Source organism: Palaemon carinicauda, chromosome 24, assembly GCF_036898095.1.
Source record: "Palaemon carinicauda isolate YSFRI2023 chromosome 24, ASM3689809v2, whole genome shotgun sequence".
In the NCBI taxonomy this organism is placed as follows: Eukaryota; Metazoa; Arthropoda; class Malacostraca; order Decapoda; family Palaemonidae; genus Palaemon; species Palaemon carinicauda.
This window is the reverse complement of record NC_090748.1, coordinates 14371208-14389451: the sequence shown is the minus strand read 5'-3', so window position 1 is coordinate 14389451 and position 18244 is coordinate 14371208. Positions and strand designations below refer to the sequence as shown.

At 33.8% G+C, this 18244-nt stretch overlaps 1 protein-coding gene across 2 annotated transcripts in view; it reads right to left on the bottom strand.

The window, feature by feature from the left end:
* Positions 1–6523, bottom strand: part of sigmar (Tumor necrosis factor alpha-induced protein 8-like protein sigmar) — a 192933-nt gene extending 186410 nt beyond the window's left edge. The window contains exon 1 of one of the 2 annotated variants that reach the window (XM_068348082.1): positions 6381–6523. The gene's annotated coding sequence lies outside the window, so the exon portion shown is untranslated. The remainder of the gene's footprint in view (positions 1–6380) is intronic. The other variant, XM_068348081.1, reaches the window with a different exon arrangement.
* Between the last annotated feature and the right edge of the window lie 11721 nt (positions 6524–18244).

Here is an 18244-nt window from a genome sequence, read left to right as displayed (position 1 = left end):
TTTAACTATGGCAAATATTTTGTGTGTTATTGTTCATTATTTCTCATATCGTTCATATCCTTATTTCCTTTCCTCGATGGGCTATTTATCCCGGTTGGAGCCCTTAGGCTTATAGCATTTTGATTTTTCAACTAGGGTTGTAGCTTAGCTAGAAATAACAATAATAATAATTTGTTCTGGTGTTGTTACTATTCTTAAAATATTTTATCTTAATTATTCATTATTTCTCATATAGTTTATTTCCTTTCCTCGCTGAGCTATTTTTTCCTTGTTGGAGCCCTTGGGCTTATAGCATCTTGCTTTTCTAACTAGGGTTGTAGTTTAGCTACTACTACTACTAATAATAATAATTTGTTTTAATGTTATTATTTTTAAAACATTTTATCTAAATTGTTCATTATTTCTCAAATCGTTTATTTCCTTTCCATACTGGGCTATTTTTCCCTGTTGGACCCCTTGCCCTTGTAGCATCTTGATTTTCCAACTAGGGTTATAGCTTAGCTAGTAATAATAATAATAATAATAATATTAATATTAATAATAATAAAAATAATAATAATAATAATAGAACCAGTTTCTGTTGCAAAGTAGAGGTGAGAGGACAAATGAAATACAAAGTTACGACATCGATCTTGTACCATTCAGGAAGCAATACCCAAATGTCAGGCGAAGACGTAAAAGGTTAATGAAATAATCTAATAGTTCCCCGTCGTCGTAACCTTCATTAAGGCACTAATGCCAAATGAATCTAATTAGAATAGAGTCGCTGTGAGGCCATGAATTTCAAAATTTCTCGATCAACAAAAGTCAAATATCACAAGCGCCAATAAAGTCGTAACATTAATCAAAAATTAGAATATTTCTGATCAAACTAACATAAGAATATTTAAGACAAAATGAACAAGGAAGTTTGTATTAATAAAAAAAAACACGGACAATAAAGTGTGTAAAATTACGTGTCTGAGGCCTTAGTCGTGTAGTTGACTGGAAACGGCTGCATAGCTGATGATTATATGAAATGTTAAGTAGATGATAAATAGAGAAGTACTGAATTAAAATCTGAAGATAGAGACGACTGGCAAAATCTAATATCCTTTGCATCAACAAGCGTAATAGGAGATGATGAGGATGATGATGACGGATTATATATATATATATATAATATATATATATATATATATATATATATATATATATATATATATATATATATATATATATATATATATCTTCAGATGTTTCTCCAACAAAGATTGACTCACTGGAGAAGAAAGGCAATGGTCATTGCCTCATTCCCACTTATACCTCTAAACTGAGGTTACTCTTGTGCAGAAAATATACAGCAGCATAAATACCTTCAAACACCTTAATAAACAAAAACGATAAGTAATGCTACACACTGCAGTATACCATCCACCTGTTCTTTTTCAAAACTATTTCACTTCGTGTGTTCAGATTTTTCTGGAATTTCCTTCGTCGTAAAAACTCCCTTTGTCCATATTATTATTACTAGGTAAGCTACAACCCTTTATTGGAAAAGCAGGATGCTATAAGTATCTCGAAACGATCTGTTTCATCTCTTATTATTATTATTATAATTACTAGCTAAGCTACCCTAAATGGAAAAGTATGATGCTATAAGCATCTCAAAACGAGCTACTTCCTCTCTTCATTGCTGTTTAGTTTTTAAAAACACTATTTATGTTTGCACATCACACTATAGACTTCAAAATATCATTCATCTCAACAGGCAATATTTTATTTTTGCATTCAGCATCTATATTTCACTATCATAATGTTGGCTCAATAATTCTTCCATTATATATATATATATATATATATATATATATATATATATATATGTGTGTGTGTGTGTGTGTAGATATATACACATATGTATATATGCTACATACATAAAACACGTGCATATTTGTATATATATATACCTTCAAACGTGTGTATGTATATATATATATATATATATATATATATATATATATATATATATATATATATATATGGGTATGTGTATACATTTATGCTTATGCGTGGACATATACGATATGTGTGTATACATATATGCATCATGCGTGAATATATATGAGTGTGTCTACATATGTGTATATATATATATATATATATAGAGAGAGAGAGAGAGAGAGAGAGAGAGAGAGAGAGAGAGAGAGAGAGAGAGAGAGAGAGAGAGAGAGAGAGAGAGAGAGAGAGCAATGTAAAGATCTTCGGATTAGTGTCACAGCTCTTAGTTCATGTTTCCTTAGTACGGGGCTCATCCAGTCACCCCCCCCCCCCAAATAGATGTAAATCAATTCCAGATCGACATAAAGCGAGTACAGTGGATCTCGTCATCTCACCAGTAGTGAGACTCAAAGGCTGTCCCTTTCTGACGTAAATCAATCGAATGGTGGAAAAAAAGTAGGAAGAGAAAAATGTGCTGTACTTAGAAAAAACTTGTGTTGTTCAGCGAATCAAAAATAGTCATGTGAAAAGAAAGAGAGAGAGAGAGAGAGAGAGAGAGAGAGAGAGAGAGAGAGAGAGAGAGAGAGAGAGAGAGAGAGAGAGAGAGAGAGAGACACGCACTGTTAAAAATTTCCCTTAAAAATACCACAAATACCTGGCAATATTTATTCCAGGATTTTTACAATTTTAAAAACGGATATATTGACGTAAAGGAGTGATATTATGGTCACCAACCCGTAAAAGATAATAACGAAGCAAGGTATAATTACGATTGCCTTCATTTTACTGAAATGTGGCTGAGAACAGTATATTTTTACGGAGAATTTCCGATTAAAATTACGGTTTTTAACAGTGCGTCCCAAGTGTCTTAGTTACTGAAAAATTCGAAGTTCAATATGAAAATATCTACCTTCTTTAAAGAGATTATTTGCAACTTGAACCATATTAGCTTACGGTCGATTTCTCCACTTGGATTGCAAAACTCTTACAAGGGTAGTAAACAGCTCTTCTAAGAGAAGAACACTCCAAAATCAAACCATTGTTCTCTAGTCTTGGGTAGCGCCATAGCCTCCATACCATGGTCTTCCACTGTCTTGGGTTAGAGTTCTCTTGCTTGAGGGTTCACTAAGGCACACTATTGTATCTTATTTCTTTTCCTCTTGTTTTGATAAAGCTTTTATAGTTCAGGTAGGAGATATTCATTTTAATGTTACTCTTCTTAAATTATTTTATTTTTCATATTGCCTTTCTTCACAGGGCTATTTTCCCTATTGGAGCCCCTGGGCTCATATCATCCGGCTTTTCCAACTAGGGTTGTAGCTTAGCATGTAATAATAATAATAATAATAATAATAATAATATCAGACAATTAGATCCAGTACGTTCTGTTTCCAGAATCATAAACTCGCTCGGATTTGTCCAACTCCAATGGTCACAAAAGACCCCAAGAGAATCTTTAAATAGGATTCCAATTTGGCTTAACTTGATTTGTAGATCATTCCTGAACTAATCATTCCATTCGTGGGTTTAGTTTTTTCCTTTCTCCGCTGCCACGCTTCTTCTGAAGAGTGGTATGAATTCGTGATATATCTTAGCAATAGTTTCTTTATTCATTATTTATTTACTACAGCATTTCTATATATATATATATATATATATATATATATATATATACACACATGTATATATATATATATATATATATATATATATATGTATATATATATATATATGTATATATATATATACAGACATATATACATATATATTCTTTACAAGTATGCATATCTATATATGCATGCTGTTTACATATATATATATATATATATATATATATACAGACATATATATTCTTTACAAGTATGCATATCTATATATATATATATATATATATATATATAATATACATATATATATATATATATATATGTGTGTGTGTGTGTGTGTGTGTGTGTATGTGATTAGACATACGGTTGTGACGACGGCACCACAAATCGCATTGGAGGTGCAATCCGTAACTGAGTGGCAGAGCACTCAACTTATGTTTGATTTGGTAGGGTTGATGATAGCTCACAACCCGCCAGCCACTACCTCACCTACCTGTGCATGGTCACTAGCATCTGCTGAAGCCAAGAAAAGGACACGAGTCCAGCAACCTCACTCCTATATATACATATATATATATATATATATATATATATATATATATATATATATATATATATATATATATATATATATATACATATATATACATATACATATATATATATATATATATATATATATATATATATATATATATATGTATGTATGTGTGTGATAAAATCACGGCATTTAACACTCGACTGGGCCTATAGTTATTTTTTTCTAGCGAGGCAGATTTGCACAGACTCGCAGCGGTGCCCTTTTAGCTCGGAAAAGTTTCCTGATCGCTGATTGGTTAGACAAGATAATTCTAACCAATCAGCGATTAGGCAACTTTTCCGAGCTAAAAGGACACCACTGCTAGTCTGTGCAAATCTACCTCGCTAGAACAAAATGACCCTAGTACCTTTGGCTTATTGACATCATCATTGGTATCTTCTAATAATTTCATCAAACTGAAATACTAACTTCAATTAAGATTTTAATTTTATAATTCGTAGCTGCGTATAGTGTATATGGATATACATTTATATATATATATATATATATATATATATATATATATATATATATATATATATATATATATATATATATATATATGTGTGTGTGTGTGTGTGTGTGTGTGTCTGTATAGTTACTCTCTGAAGCAATTAATGGGCATAATTTGAATTAATCCGGTATGATAACCTAATCATAAATTTCTGTGTGGGCTATCTCAACTAGACTTATCCTCAAAACAAATGGTTGAACGTCTATAATGTTAACTAAAACTGCATAATTCATCAACATAAATATAAGTTCAAAATAAATGGATTACAAATTAAATAATTGCAATGGTTATAATGAAAATATAGGATAGGCCTAGCTGAGTGTGGCGAGTCTTTTGAGTCTACATTCTACTAAGTTATAAAGAAAATATGCAATGCGAAAATCAATCGAAATCTTTAAATAAAACACCATAAGCCTATCCTCCCTCATCTTTCTGAATTCTAACGTATCTGTCACTGAATCATTACAAGATAAGCAACATTTTACAAAGCGTCGAACAGTATTTAAATACAAACGTATCTTTAATAATCAAATAGATCATTCTGATCAAAATTTCCAAATGTACCAACAGAAAGAAATATGTCTTGCATCCATATATCTCACAACTTTGGGAGTCTCTTCCTTCTCTTGTGATTTCAGTTTCATAATCATTGCAATTAATACCACATTAATTTACCAACTGTTGCTGAAATTAATTATTTTGGCAACCTCTTTAGCCCCAAGATACGCCTCTGTCATTTCCTACTACCTCAAATTCATCAGCACGAACCTGCAATTATAACACACTTCATTGCATTTTTTCATAAAAAAGAAAAATAAAGCTACCCAGCTGTCATATGGTAAAGCCCGAGATCTTTATCTAGTGATTATGTTAAGTTCTCCCTAATGAGAGTCAAATATGCCTACAAACCGGTAAAAACTCTTTCGGGTAAAAGTAGGAACACGCTTAATAAGTGTAAAACTTACGAGACTAAAAAGTTGCGAGAGAGAGAGAGAGAGAGAGAGAGAGAGAGAGAGAGAGAGAGAGAGAGAGAGAGAGAGAGAGAGAGATGAATTCGTTTTGCACAGCCAAAACGAAGAAGTGACCGTTACTACAGTACAACTCGCCCGTTATTGTAACTTTTCCTCTGTACATCTTCATAAAAAAAACTGACATCTCCTCGTCCTTACCTATGACAGCGTCTTCCCATATCTTTGCCCTAATCTAACGATATCCTATTCCATCATTCATGGATTTTTGTTTTCTTCTTCATTCAGATGCCATCCCCACCTGCTGTCCCTACCCCTGAACTGGTCACAACAACCATCTGCTAGTCCCCCCCCCCCCCCCCTCCATACCCTTACTACAACAACCACCACCTGGACGGTAAACGCAACATGAAAAAAGTGACGCAAGGGATTGTTTGCATTACCACCAAATCCCTATTTAATTGCTAAGTACGAAAACCTCTATGAAAATTCAATCACAGTTTAAAATACGAATTCGTAACGAATCCTGTCCGAAATTTGGGGGTCTTTAGGACCGTTTCCTTTACCTGTCGTAAGCGCGATATTCTTTGCTTATTAGATAACTTCAAAACTTTTGAAATAGAAGAAATGTTTCTTTGTATACATCACAAAGCGACATTTTCGTCAAACGTCCCTGAATTCGGAAAGACTTTCAAACATGTAATTACTGCCCTTTAACAACGAGAGTAACGTACCTGATAAAAAGAGACAAAAATAATCCAGAGTTGAAAGACGGATTACCAATAGCGACCGCACACACTCACTACCATAGACCAACTGACACGCAAGTTCGACTTCGTCCTCGTCGAGGCTCGAGCAGCGTTGGTCGGGTCTTCGGGATCGCTACCCGAGTCAGCCAGATGCTGCGTGCAAACAGTCAGAGCCATCTGTTGTTGAATACTGGGACTAAGTGACATCATTATGACAGCTACAGTTTCCTTACCTCTTATTTTTCGGTTTGTGTTGATTTTTACGCTTCACTTGCCTAATAATCACTTAAATGGTTTGTAGATTGTGACTGCACTGAGTTGTAATTCCTTTTAAACTGAGTACTATATTCATCTTTTCAAAAGTATCTAGCTAAACTTATTTCATTCCATAATGTTATATCCACACGAGCTTTCTCTTTTAACAAACCAATTTTCTTACAGTAAACCTATCGTTTACATAAGTGTTCTTTTCTAATTCATCATGACGAGCTTTCTGATACTGCCCTGCTAATTTTACAAGAGGATGGATTTATTTCTACAAGCAAACGAAAGCAAAAATTCCTAAAAAGGTCCTAATTGAAGATTAAAGAATTTCCTTTTAGTAGGCCTACATCTCATGTTTATATATTTAAACGTAACTCTATTTGTAAAGGAATTTAAGCTGCCTATACTTTTTTCTTATTTCAAGACAAGTGACATTAACATTACTCAAACGCAGTACTTTTTTTTTAAGAAAACGAAACACTTTTAAATATTGAAAGAATTCTTACTGTTAACCTATCATCCTTTTCTGACACTGACCCCCCTCCCCCCCCCCCCAAAAAAAAAAATAATAATCAGATAATCTATACTGCCATTACTAAAATTGAAATCTTAGCAATACTATAAATCTTTTGTGCATTTGCTTCGAACAGACAAACTCTTCACACCCTCCTAAGGAAATCAAAGCTACAAAGCAGATCAGATCATTAACTTGAAGGACTCAGCTTCCCCATAGCAGGATACTCTCTAGTGAGAAGTGGAGTGAGAGTATCCCCCTCTCCTTCGCCGCCTTCTATAGCTCTCCTCTCTTCTCTTATACATATCTGAAACAAAGGCACATAAAAGAAATCAAAGTGAGAGTTATTCTACCAAATGGTGAGGAGTGCCGTTGCAACGTGGAACGACAAACTTCCCTTACTATTGATTTTACTATATACCGAGAGTTCATGCTTTGATTGTGCCCGATACCCAACAACCCAGTTTTGTATCACTCTTTGGTGATCGAACTGATTGTATTCGTTTGCGATTTGCATGTCCATTGACCATCTACCAACAGCATTATTATTTCCTTTATATAAGACTACTGTACGCCACCTACCAAGAATGATAGCTAAATATTTAGATCGATTTGCAGGCACCCACGCATTCCCTTCTCACCAGGGTATGACTACTCTCTCCTTATTCGAAAGACGGGGAAAGCTGAGAGTGACTGAAAATAAATATTATATATATATATATATATATATATATATATATATATATATATATATGTATATATAATATATGTATATATATATATATATATATATATATATATATAGAGAGAGAGAGAGAGAGAGAGAGAGAGAGAGAGAGAGAGAGAGAGAGACTTGTTCTTTATTATATAAGGGAGATGTGCACATATTCGTATAATACAATGTAGTCATATATCAAAAGAGAAAAAACACATCATAAAAAAGACAATAGCAGAATGTGTGAACAGATATTACAACAAATAGGATATGACAACAAACATAAGAGATGTAAAATTGAACAGCCTTTTAGATATCAGGGAAATTAAGTTGAAGCATTCAGCATAGAATATCAAGGCAGTACCGCATGTTTTTTATCTATTTAACTGCATGAACTTAAGCCTGTGATACTGTTACAAAGATTATTCTGCGTCTTTAAAACAGAAAAAAATGGATTTCTGTTGATAGGGCCGAGTTCAGAGGTCTACGTCATAACTTTACAGAACACTTACTTACATCTTAACCGGAAAGTCACCAAAAAAAAAAAAAAAAAAAAAAAAAAAAGTTTTATGATTACAGCGGATTATCTGAACACAATATCTATGGTGGTTCCCTGCAAAGAAAATGATCAACTCGAGGATTATTCCTTAACCTAAAAATAATCTTTTTACTTTCTTAATCGGCAGAATGATTTCCCATACGCAACAGATTAAATTAATAAACTTAATAAACTGGGATTATCTCTGCTAAAAATTTCGCTATATTGAATTCTGGTGAATCCCTTTTTGCTCTACTAATAAAAAGTAATTTTTCTCATAACTGTTATAGCCCCTCTATCAATTTATCCCAATCTAATCCCAAATTATCCTGTTCATATGGCCTGCCACATTTTTTTCTGCGGAGACAAACAGACTCCGTGAAATTTTCGATTCAAGTGTAATTTTAACATCCTTGGGATTATGTGACCGACTTAGTCAAGTGCTTCGGTATATCAAATCTCCTAATTCTTGATTTCCGTACCTATATATCCATCAACAACATTTATTGCTGTAGTTCATCCAGAAGAAAATGAATCGATTATTCTACATCGTTGACAGTTTATTTTTCATATTTTAGCTGCTACATTCAGTAGAATATTGAACTTACCACAACTTCGGCGTTTTCAAACATTTATACATCGATATAGGCATTTACATAGGTCTTTCTTTTTGTTTTTCTCATATAAGCAGCAGAAAACTGGTTGCACTAATCAAACTACTTTCTACCCATCATTTCAAATAAGCAATCATTTTTCCTCAGCCAAATTATAATGAAATTCCTCAGTGCTTATTGCTTTCAACCTGCCATTTTCTGATTATTATTATTATTATTATCATTATTATTATTATTATTATTATTATTATTGTTATTATTATTATTATTATTACTTGCTAATATACAACCCTAGTAGGAAAAGCAGGATGCTACAAGCCCAAGTGCTCCAACAGGGAAAATAGCCCAGTGAGGAAAGTAAATAATGAAATAAATAAACTAATTGAGAAGTAATGAACAATTAAAATACTATACGAAGAGTAACAACATTAAAATAAATCTTTCATATATATAGACTATAAAAACTTCAGAATAAAACAAGAGGAAGAGAAATAAGATAGAATAGAGTGTCCGAGTAGTACCTTCAAGCAAGAGAACTCTAACCCAAGACAGCCAGTCAACCTCTTTCCCTCCCGTTGTTATCTCAGTGATACACTACTTTATATTCTTCTTAGCTGTACTTAACTGACAATCTACTGTTTCTTGATTCAATTACTTTAATCTCTAATCCTCGTCTGAGGGTGGAAGGAGAAAGAAGCCATTTAAACAAAGTTAGTGTTCTGAGAGTTGCATTTTTTCCCTATTACTTATCTAGTGCCTCGATCTTTTGCTTCGTAGTTGCCATAGGGCTTATAACATTTAATTTAAGAATCTATTTAGATGGAATTCCGGCATTTTATCATCATACTTGAAAATGTTATCCATGTAAGTACTTTCCTCTTGGTAATGGTAAGCAGCTCTTCTAGAAGGACACTCCAAAATCAAATCACTGTTCTCTAGTCTTTGGGTAGTACCATTGCCTCTGTACCATGGCTTTCCACTGTCTTGAGGTGGTGTTCTCTTGCTTGAGGGTACGCTTAGGCACATTATTCTATTTTATTTCGCTTCTTCTTGTTTTGTTAAAGTTTTTATAGTTTCTATAGGAAATATTTATTTTGATGTTATTACTGTTCTTAAAATATTCTATATTTCCTTGTTTCATTTCCTCACTGGGCTATTTTCCCTGTTGAAGCCCCTGGGCTTATAGCATCCTGCTTTTCCAACTAGGGTTGTAGCTTAGCAAGTAATAACAATAATAATTATATTGGATATATCCATTTTAATCTTGAGAATTATTCTCATTTCCAGAGTGTTCCTTTTGTTTCAATCTTCATGACTGAATGGAAGTAATTTTACATAAACACCCTAATCTTTCTTACTTCATTATACCATTTTCTCTGTTTTTAGATTGGTTACACTGTCACTTTTGTATTGTTACTATATTACTCACTTTTTCAAAGAGTTCAGGATAATTCCCACTATTCCCCCAAGCGATCACATAACACCAAACAGGCAATTACATTCGGCTTATGTTCGGTAGAGCTTCAATATTTCCGATTTAATTAGTGTATTTTGTATTTTTATCATTCACAAATTAATGGAACTGCTTTTATCTAATAGTATTCTCAGGTATTAGAATTTCGTAATTGCACGAGGTAGATAAATCATTTTGACCAAACAAATAAATTGAAGTTGCTTATCCCGGTTGTCCTTATACAAAAATAAATAAATCTAGATTTGCTTTATAAGTATATAGTCATCACGTGTATTTGCAATATTGACACAATATAGTGGAATTTTCATTAGAATAAAATTTGTGCCTCCTCTGAGAAAGTTGCAAAATATTCTTTCCAGAATAGGACCTTGACCTTTGACCTTAATCTTGACCTTTAACCTAGGACATTCAAAATTGAATCCCTTTCACGTTCAAAACTTGATAATTCAGTCAAAGCATATAAGAATATAAGGAAATATAGAAACAGACTATCATTCAGATGATGGTCAAATGGTGCAAGGACTATAATAAATTGGAATTTCAATGATAATGAGCCAGCAAGAATTGAATGTTTCCTAAATTCTTAGTATATCATTTATTAACGTCAAGATCATGGAAAGAATAGGTTGATTAATTCAAACTCAAAATGATAAAATAATTTCTATTAAATTATATTTTTTTAAGGGCAATTTTTAGGGAATGAAAATATTTTTTCTTTATGTAATCATTAAATAATTCCATTATATCTTTTCCATATATTTTGTAATTGGAACAATTTCATTCTATGATACTGCGGACCAAGTTACCGTTTATGCCTTATTCCATTAATTATGCTTCACTCCATTAACATGAACTACATATCAGTTTCACCTCCAACATTAATACATCATCAAAGTCAATCATCCTCATTATTACCATTCCTAGTTCCCACCATTATCACAAATCCAAGCCCATTAAATAACCTTCTTCCACATCGCTCTTATTCATCCATCCTTATTCTCCTCCTCCGGACTTTGACCTTTATAACCTTGAATAACTTTGAAGGTTTAAAGGCCACTCATGAATGGCAAAGGCAAGGGCCAGTGACATTCCCTCTATCAAGCAGGACAATGCCCTAGAGAATAACCATATATATATATATATATATATATATATATATATATATATATATATATACATATATATATATATATATATATATATATATATATATGATCAGTGCCCAAGCCCTCTCTCCACCCAAGCTAGGAACAAGGAGGGCCAGGCAATGGCTACTGATGACTCAGAAGATAGACCTATAGGCTTACCCCAAACAAACCCCCATCCTTAGCTCTCAAGGCTGGTGAGGTTGCAGCGGCCAAAGAAACTAACTAGTTTGAGCGGAACTCGAACCCCAGTTTGGCGTTCATCAGTCAGGCACGTTACCACACCAGGCACCACAATATTTAATACTGAAACAACTATATCAGTGCAACACCAGATTCGTTCCATGTCCGTCAGTCCTCCTCCCCCACCCCCCTACTCCCCCAGTCCTGACCTCACCAGAGCAAGAGAAACATAAGGAAATTGCATCTGTGGTTCAGATGGACTGTGGTTTCATCGTCATTTTCAAGATATTCTGTGCTGAATTCCATTGCAGATAGCTCGGGGGAAATTTTTACTGGCCTGCAGTTTAAAAACAAAACAATATTATGTCAAGCGATGGAATGCAATTAGAAAACCATCCGAGATGATGCAATGGAAATTCTATTTGGAAAAAAAAAACTGATGTAAAGTGGAGAAAATTTGAAACAAATGATGTAGAGCAATGGAAATTCAGTTTGATAAATACTCTGATGTAAAGCAATGGAAATGCTATTAAAAAGAAATCTATCTTATCTAAAACAAGGGAAATTCCATTGGAAAACAAATCAGAAGTAAAGTGATGGAAATATAATTTAAAAAAATCTAATCTAAAGCGATGGAACCGTAATTTGAAAAATAAATTCTGATGTAAATTGATGGAACTGCAATTTGAAATATAAATTCTGGTGTAAATTAATGGAACTGCAATTTGAAAAAAAAAAATATTGTAAAGTAATGGAAATGCAACTTTAAAAAAAAAATCTGATGCAAAATGGTGGAAATTTTGCTGGTACCTTTACTTGTACTTTACTTGTGATACCTGAAAGTAGAAGTAAAATAGGAGATAAGAATTGTTCCAACAGTTATTAAATGTTATTTACTTACTGTTTTTATTATTGATATTTTTTATTGATACCGTAATTGATATGCCTTTAACGATGTTTAGAAGATGATTTTGCAATACACATTCATCGACTTTCATTATTTGATTTTATGTACTGAATTCTATGACAGAATCAGATGTCTCGAATTGACATTTCAGCATTTATGTTTGATAAAAATTGCCCAAACCCCAGTCACAAATAAAGACATGTCTGAGGCCTTGGTCCTGCAGTTAACTAGAAACGGATGTATTTGTTGTTGTTGTTATAACGTACTTTAACGTTGCTGATCGAAATTCAAGACAAAATGCGGCAGATAGATGGTATTGCAATGATTCCAGTGGCTTGATCTGAAATCTTCATTCTATATTGAGGTCAGTTTATTAATTACTACTTAAAGTTACTACCAGATCACTTAAGGATTGTGCATTGCCAAGTGTTATGGGTGGTTTACTACATCGGTGACTTTTATCTTATTCTCGACATGCTTTCTGATGATAATTTTAATCTGACACTATGATGCAAGGAGGCGAATCTGACCTGAAGTTTTTTTTTTTTTTTTTTTTTTTTTTTTTTTTTTGTGGGGGGGAGGGGGGGGCACCAATGATTCTCTGCCCTTTTATAGTCACTGGCTTGCTGATCAGTACAGTGGTAACGTGTTCGCGTAGCATTCGCTTGGCAGCAAATCGATCCAAGCCTGGGACCGTGCGTTTAAGCTGTTCACTCGGGAGGTCACTGATATGTTTGGGCACCACAGAGGGAGCTTGTGCTTGCTCGGCTGACGTTCTGGTGAGCATTTATTCTGATGAAACTGGAACTGAACTCTTTACCTTTACTTTTGTAATGACACTGATAAGAGATGTGTAAGAAATCGTAACTCATGTGCAAGATTTTGCAATTTTTTCATTTGCAATTTCCTCTTGAAATGTGCCATTAAAAGTCAGCAAAGGCCAAAGGTATGCTATCACGTGAGTTTATTTCCATGTAAGTGACTATATAATGAGACCACCAAGTAGGCCTAGGCCCTTAGGCTACGAGGTTTATTTAGGATCACGCAGTCATGTCGTTAACCGAATCTTTGTTCGTATTGGGTCGTGTTACGTCTGATAATTGGTGATATCATCCGAATGCTGTGCATGAGGAAATTCAGTGGCGTAATTAACAGTTATATACAGCTGCCATTGTATATCGCCACGTCATAAAACAACACGTGATGATATGATGAGACTCTGGGGCAGATTCTTGCAACTGTATGTGGGAGTTATCTGGGAATTTATTTCCTAAGGCAAATATACACTATTTCTGTTGAGAAATATATCATGATATATTTGCGTTAATTTATCCTTTCTCAAAGTTTCCATTACTAATAAAATCAAACATGCAAATAATAATAATAATAATAACAACAACAACAATAATAATAATAATAATAATAATAATAATAATAATAATAATAATAATAATAATAATAATAATAATAATAATAATAAACACATCATCATGCGTGCAATTGGAATAAATTTATAATTTGCATGATAATCAAACTAGGACTGAAAGAGCTAACAGAAGCCATTTAAGAGATTCCAACTTATGTATTAGTATAGTCCTCGGGGAGCAACTTTGACAAGCAAGTTTTACCTAACTTCCCGAACCACCAGCGACTTAACTGATAGCATTTCATTCAACTTAATATTTCACTTTAACAAACAAAAAAGTTCTTGGTAAAACGATTTCATAACTAGGAAGATCTCTTTCCTGTGTTATTATTATTATTATTATTATTATTATTATTATTATTATTATTATTATTATTATTATTATTATTATTACTTGCTAAGCTACAACCCTACTTGGAAAAGCAGGAGGCTATAAGCCCAAGGGCTCCAACAGGGAAATAGCCCAGTGAGGAAAGGAAACAAAGAATAATAAAATATATCAAGAACAGTAACAACATTGAAATAGATATCTCCTATATAAACTATAAAAACTTTAACAAAACAAGAGGAAGAGAAATAAGATAGAATAGTGTGCCCCAGTGTACCCTCAAGCAAGAGAACTCTAACCCAAGACAGTGTAAGACCATGGTACAGAGGCTATGGCACTACCCTAGACTAGAGAACACTGGTTTGATTTTGGAGTGTTCATCTCCTAGAAGAGCTGCTTACCATAGCTAAAGAGTCTCTTCTGCTCTTACCAAGATGAAAGTCACCACTGAACAATGATAGTGCAGTAATCTCTTGGGTGAAGAAGAATTGTTTGTTTGTTAAAACATCAGTAGTAATGAAAATGTGAATTATGAATTGCGGTATATCTATACACATCCACAGAATCGTCAATATATGTTTCTGAAATTAGGTTTATTGGCATTACTAGAATTATGCTAACTCTCGTTACTTCCAACGTAATATATTATACCTTAGGAAAATAATATAGCTCATATTCTGATATCAATATAGCAGTATTGGACTACGAGTGGATTGTGTAATCTTAAGCCTTCTGATAACGTCCCTACCTGGCGATCTGCCGGACTGGGGTTCGAATCCTACTCAAGCTCAATAGTTTCTGCAATCTCACCATCCTTGGGAGTTAGGGATGCCAGTTTTGGGGAGCCTGTAGGTATACCAGCTGAGTCATCGGTAGCCATTGCCTGGCCCTCCCTGGTCTTAGCTTGGGTAAAGAGGGGTTTTGTGAGCTGATCATATTTATATATGGTCAGTCTCAAGGCAGTGTTCTGCTATCTAGGGCATTATCACTGTCACTGTCCCTTGCCTCTGCCATTCATGATCGGCCTTTAAACCTTTAAAGACTAAAAATAGGATGTGAAAGAAGCATATATTTTGCGATTTTATTTTAGAAATAACAAATGTATACTCCTCCATGAATATTGTGTCTTGGGAAAGCTACTCAATCAGTAACCGAATACTAATGGTACTGCATATATGTATCATAAAGTCAAATCAATGAGTTCAATGTTTTGAAACTCAGAAAAAAAAAATATAATCGCAGTACCATAGAATATGAGTGGCATTAATGAATGAATGAGACATATGAAAATCATATTTTTAAATTTGTTGGATTGATAGATATGTCTAAGAAGTGTAGTATAAATGGGATGATTAAACAGCACACACAAATCCATACCTCTGCCAGTGCCAAACCCCTTGGACAAAAAATTTAGATCGATCAGAAACGGTTATTTTTACAAGATCCAAAAGAGCTCATATAGCATTTTGAAAAAAAAAAAGAAAAATAAAAAATAAATAAATAAAAAGTATTCGCCAGTCAGATACAATACAGAATATAGGAACAAATATCTACATTTAAGTGTTGTGATGGCCGACTGGTGAACACTAGATTGAGGTTCGAGTCCCGCTCAAACTCGCTAGTTCCTTTGGTCCCTGCAACCTCACCATCCTTGTGAGCTAATGAGGGAGGGGGGGGGGTGTTTGGGGGGAGCCTATAGGTCTACCTGCTGAGTCATCAGCAGCCATTTCCTGGCCCTCCTTGGTCCTAGTTTGGATGGAGAGGGGGTTTGGGCGCTGATTGTATGTATATATGGTCAGTCTCTAGGGCATTGTCCAACTTGATAGGGCAATGTCATTCTTCCATTCATGAGCGGCCTTTAAACCTTTAAACCTTTAAAGTACGTTGTATTTCTGTTTATAAAGCCTACAAGGGCGACTAATCTACCACAAAAATGATAATTCTTCAAAAAAAAAAATTACTTTCCTATTTCTCCCAAAATCAAATCACTTATTGCCAGCAACGAATTATTTTTAAGGTAAAATTTTCGTAAACATCCACAAATAACATTTTGAGCATTCCTTCTAGCGACCAGTCAAGCAAAGCTAATCAAAGTTATAACATCCTTGACAAAGGCAATAAGAAAACACTTCACGGACAGAGATGGTAAGTAATATTACCTCGTTCATATTTTCAAGGAAATCATTCGTGGCAGACAATGAAAGATGATATGAATGATTTCAAGCTGATCTTGTGTTGAAAGAAAAAAATATTCCTTAGCTTCCAACGGATGGTGAGATATTATTATTATCATTATTATTACTTGCTAAGCTTCAACCCTAGTTGGAAAAGCAGGATGCTATAAACTCAAGGGCTCCAACGGGGAAAAATAGCCAAGTGATAAAAGGAAATAAGGAAATAAATAAAGTACAAGAGAAGTAATTAACAAATCAAATAAAACATTTTAAAACCACTAACATTAAAATAGATATTTCATATAAAATCTATAAAAAGAGACAATTCTTCTTCACCCAAGGGGTTACTGCGCCGTAATTGTTCAGTGGCCACTTTCCTCGTGGTAAGAGTAGAAGAGACTCTTAAGCTATGGTCAGCAGCTCTTCTAGAAGAAGGACACTCCAAAATAAAACCATTGTTCTCTAGTACCAAGGTCTTCCATTTTCTTGGGTTAGAGTTATCTTGCTTGAGGGTACACTCGGGAACGTGTCCTGTCTTTTTTCTCTCCCTCTAGTTTTGTTAAAATTTTAATAGTTTATATAGGAAATTTTATTTTAATGTTACTCTTCTTAAAAATTTAAATTTTCCTTGTTTCCTTTCTTCACTGGGCTATTTTCCCTGTTGAAGCCCCTGGGCTTATAGCATCCGGCTTTTCCAACTAGGGTTGTAGTTTAGCACGTAATAATAATAATAATAATAGTAATAATAATAATAATAATAATAATACTATTCAACCCAAACATTCGCTGCAAGTTTAAACTTCTGAAGTTCCACCGATGGACACGCAACATACGTCCTTCCACCCAATAAAATGTACGTCAAGAAGGACGGAAATGCAACCAAGTCATTGGGTTTATTTGGAAGGGAAACAAACAACAAAGATGAAAGTAAAAATACCCTTACAAGACCTCGAACATAATCTCTTCAGTAAACAATGAAAATGCCTACACGTTCTTGATACGCTTTTGCTCTACAGTGCAACTAGCATAACCATATCTCTCTCTCTCTCTCTCTCTCTCTCTCTCTCTCTCTCTCTCTCTCTCTCTCTCTCTCTGTATATATATATATATATATATATATATATATATATATATACATATATATAAATATATGTACTGTATATACATATATCATATATATGTATATATGATATATGTATTGTGGAGGCCAGCTGAAGAATTGGAAGGTCCAGGCCTATATGGCTGAGGACTATGAAGCGTGAAGTAGGAGGTGATGAATGGAGAAGTATTGAATTAAAAGCTCAATATAGAGACGACTGACCAAATCTAAGGTGATGATGATGTTGATGATGATGATGATGATGATAATGATGATATATGTGCATGTGTGTGAGTAAAGAAAAAATGAACATGGGGAGGACATATGATGAGAATGTCAGATAATACTGTAGACAGACAATAAGAATGGGTACTTAGAAATTGCAAACGAAGCAGGGAAAGGAAGATAAGACGGTGGATTTACAAGCTTAGAAATTTTGCGTGTATAGATTAGCATAGAAAGATTATA